The sequence below is a fragment of the Microtus oregoni genome, unplaced genomic scaffold (assembly GCF_018167655.1).
Source record: "Microtus oregoni isolate MIOR12 unplaced genomic scaffold, Mior012 000002F_ref0000024, whole genome shotgun sequence".
In the NCBI taxonomy this organism is placed as follows: domain Eukaryota; kingdom Metazoa; phylum Chordata; class Mammalia; order Rodentia; family Cricetidae; genus Microtus; species Microtus oregoni.
In genome coordinates, this window is record NW_024543061.1 from 46597169 (window position 1) to 46601562 (window position 4394).

Consider the following 4394-nt stretch of genomic DNA (forward strand, 5'->3'; position numbering starts at 1 on the left):
ATAGGGACATGCAGTGCCGAATGGCTCCATTGCCAGCCATCATAGCTCAAATGGAAAACTGGAGGTTCAATGAGCGAACCGTGAGTTGTTCTTTTACTGAACAAGCAATTTAGAGATCCAGAAAAGAAGATATTGATGTAGGTGGGTCTTCTGTCTATATGTTACTTTCACTGGTCAAACAAAGAGACTGCCTTGGCCTCTGATAAAACTTTTGCTTAGATAGGCAGAGTAGACAGAAAAGAATGCTGGTAGAAAGAAAGCAGAGTCAGGCAGATGCCATGATTCTCCGACCCAAGACGGACACAGGTTAGGATCTTTCCCGGTAAGCCACCACCTTGTGGTGCTACATAGATTACTAAATAAGGGTTAAAGCAAAATCTGAGAATTAGCCAATAAGAGGCTGGAACTAATGGACCAGACAGTGTTTAAAGGAATACAGTTTCCATGTAATTATTTCTGGTAAAGCTAGCCGGGAGCCGGGCCACAGCCCGCCGTTCTTATCAGTACAAGATATAGTCAGCCAATGGTCTCCTCACATATACACAGACCTTACCATCTATAAAAGTATATATATGAGCTCTTTCCTGCCAGCGCCTAGCGATGGGCATCTCTCGGGACAACTGACACAAGCACCGCAAGACCGGGGGCAAGGGAAAGCCCTACCACAAGAAGCGGAAGTATGAGCTGGGACAGCCTGCGGCTAACACTAAGATTGGCCCTCGTCGCATCCACAAGGTTCGTGTCGAGGAGGCAATAAGAAGTACCGTGCCCTAAGATTGGATGTGGGGAACTTTTCCTGGGGTTCTGAGTGCTGTACTCGCAAGACAAGGATCATTGACGTCGTCTACAATGCGTCCAATAATGAGCTGGTCCGCACCAAGACTCTGGTCAAGAACTGCATCGTGCTCATTGACAGCACCCCGTACCGACAGTGGTACGAGTCCCACTATGCACTGCCCCTGGGCCGCAAGAAGGGGGCCAAGCAGACTCCTGAGGAGGAAAAAATATTAAACAAAAAACGATCAAAGAAAATTCAGAAGAAATACGATGAAAGGAAAAAGAACGCCAAGATTAGCAGTCTTCTGGAGGAGCGGTTCCAGCAGGGCAAGCTTCTGGCCTGTATCGCCTCAAGACCAGGCCAGTGTGGCAGAGCAGATGGCTATGTGCCAGAAGGCAAGGAGCTGGAGTTCTATCTGAGGAAGATCAAAGCCCAGAAAGGCAAATAAACCATCCGTCATAGCTCATGTAATAAAGGTGTTTATTATTCTGTAAAAAAAAAAAAAGCATATATACGAACACATATATACACAGTATATTGTGTAATCTGAGGGCATAGATCCTGTAGAGAACTTTTTTAAGGAGTGAAGCTCTGGGTTTGACACCCAGACCAACATAAACTGTGTTTCATGATATATGCCTATAATCACAGCACCTGAGAGATAGAAATGGGAAAATCAGAACTTCAGGTTTAGCCTAAGCCACAGTGGGTTTGAGGCAAGCCAGGGCTGTATAATAACCTATTCTATTTTAAAACCACAATAAAGATCTTTCCTTACTAAAACACTTCTGATACTTCTTCTTGGCATATTTAACTCCTTCCTTTTTATGGTATTTTCACTTACATCAATATAATGTTATTATCCTATTTCATATGTATATTTACAAGTATCAACATCAAAAAGTCTAAGTAGCTTTATTTTGCTGCCTTACATACTGTGCTCAAACTCTATCACTACACATACACATTTTAAATTAATTCATTTTCATGTTCAATGTTGAAGGAAATTGTATCAAAATATAAAATTGTAGTAAAGTCATTTATTTCAATAAATTCAGTTTTACATATACCAATACTAATGTTAAATAATTACATCAATTAAAAATCAAATAATTATGGCATTATAGATATCTACAGGCTGATGAAGGCATAGTTAATTGGTTGATCATAAAGTTACAGAATGGAAAGGTACTTTATAGATAAGAAGACAGTGATTTTGTAATTTTAGAAAAATAAATCTCTAATTTTTACTTTCAGCATTGGTAATGGGTACACAAATATCAGTAATTCATACTGAATTGGCTACATTGCTGCACAACGCTCATGCCAATCTCAGGCAGGTCTTGATTTCAGTGTTTGCAAGAATCATGGACTGGATTCATTACCAATAAGTCTTCCCTGTGGAAACCTATATGGCATAATGTCCTTCCTCAACCAGTTTAACAACCCTAGTAGAAAGAATCTGTTCCCAAGAGTCTGAGAAAAAACTTTCAAGTTGTAGTCCATTCATTCATTGAACTTGAAACAAATGAACTAGAACTCTAAGCAACTAATATTGACCCATAAGAGTATGCAAGAAGGTGGAGATTTAACCAGGCCCAGCTGGACTTGAAACAAAGAGAAAACAATAAGTATTCATTCAATACTTAGCATCTGTTCAGATATAAGAAGAGATGGATGCTGACCAAGCAAAATAACAAGTAGACATTGTACCACACACAAAATAAAATATACAGTAGATGGTTATTCTTGTTTTTTACAAAGGTTTTCATTCTAAAATAGCAAATGGAGCCCAAAAAATAATGACACAACATCAATCATGTACATAAAATTTTTGCATCTCAAATGTACTGAAATACAGTTTCCCTTCAGTTACATTTTCATATCAATGGAATGAATTATGTTTTCTGCAATCTTAGCTGCCCTGTTCTATTGACTAAATGGAGCAAATAACTCAGGTGAAATACTCTCCTCTCTCTCTCTCTCTCTCTCTCTCTCTCTCTCTTTCTCTCTCTATCTCTCAGTATTCTGTCTCTATATGCATAAATATCTTGTACACGGTGCATTTCAATTCTTCTCAGAATGTCCATTAAGGTCAGTGGGTATATATGATTCCACTCTAAAGAGCTCTGTAAATATATTGAGCTTGTCCCTTGCTTTCATTCATTTTCCATCTCTTGCTTTCTTAGGTTTCTCTCAAGAATAAATATGTGCACACACAGAATCTTTGCATATGTAAACAGTTCTCTGTGACATCTATTCTAGGTGGAAATTGCTTTACATTTGTAGGCCTTTCTGCATTTTCTTCTTTTGTCTTTCATTTTTTTTAACTCTGCTCTCTCCCTGAATTCTGTTCTATAAGATTATAACTGTCTTGAGTCTTCACTATCCAAGGTCAGCCCTGTTTCACAAGCTCATCATGTTCTTAAATTCCCCTGCTCATAGTCTTTTCTGTATGTCTCTGTCATTTAAAATTCCATTTTAACTGATCTATCTATAATCTCATTTTTTATCCCATCTCTTTCATTAGGATGCACTCAGCAATGATTATAAATAATCCAGAGATAAGGTACCTATCTCTGATTTAATGCAACGTCTTTCCTAATAACAATTACAAAAGCAAAAGTGAAGACCAACTTGGTAGTGAATGCCTATAACAGAGCATCATGAGATAGGCAAAAGTTTCAGGAGTTCAAGGACCCTTGTCAGCAGCATTGGGAGTTATAGGCCATTCTGGGCTACATGAGACTAAGATAGAACAAGAGAGGGTAGAGGAGGGAGAAAACAAAAGACATGGGAGCCACAAAGAAGGATTTATTTTTGCAAGGACAAACTCAGGCTTTTTTGTTGCTTTATTTTCCTCCCCTGAAAAATAGTCATACTTTTTAAGCTCCAGAAGAAATTAATTCCCCAATGTTGAAAAGATGTTGATGAAAAGTGACAAAGCCAGGTTACAGATTGTCTTTTTTCTAGCCTATATATTCAGTGCCTGTTTCTACTCAGTCTATTCTTTCTCAAAGTTCGCCTTCCAACCAGCTGTCTATTTCTTCACTTCTAAAGAGCTAGAGAAATTGTCACTTTGTGATCAGTTACAACAAACTATTATATAAAATTTTCATTCTCTTCCATGATCTATTTATTCAAACAAAGAAACAACAACAAAAATCAGTGAACCTCCCTATGTTGTCAGAAGATGACCTATTACATATTATTCAAAGTAACAGACAATATACCCATTTGCATATTCAAAGTCAAGCAGGAAGTCTTGCATACAGTAGATTCATCTTACTAAATACTTATTTCGTAGTCTATTATCTTTTGCTAATAACATAGCACTACACATATGCATTATAAAAAAAGAGGTTGGCTTTGATAGAAAGTTCTGGTACAAGATTTCTGGGCTGCATCTTGAGATTCTTTCTGGCAGGGTTACAGTGGTTCTGGGCATCAGATAGTGAGAGACAGGAAGCATATAAGAGATTTAGTCAAGTTCATATTTTATATCAGATAACCTCTAAATCTTTTAATTGACTAATATTTCAATTGCATAAGTAGATTAATGCATTTATAATGGCACGCCCCAAATTACCTTTTGAAATATCTCAACCTCATCCAC

General features: G+C 37.7%; 1 pseudogene; it reads left to right on the top strand.

The window, feature by feature from the left end:
- The first annotated feature begins 600 nt into the window (after positions 1 to 600).
- On the top strand, positions 601 to 1226 carry LOC121440943 (annotated as a pseudogene).
- Positions 1227 to 4394: the final 3168 nt, after the last annotated feature.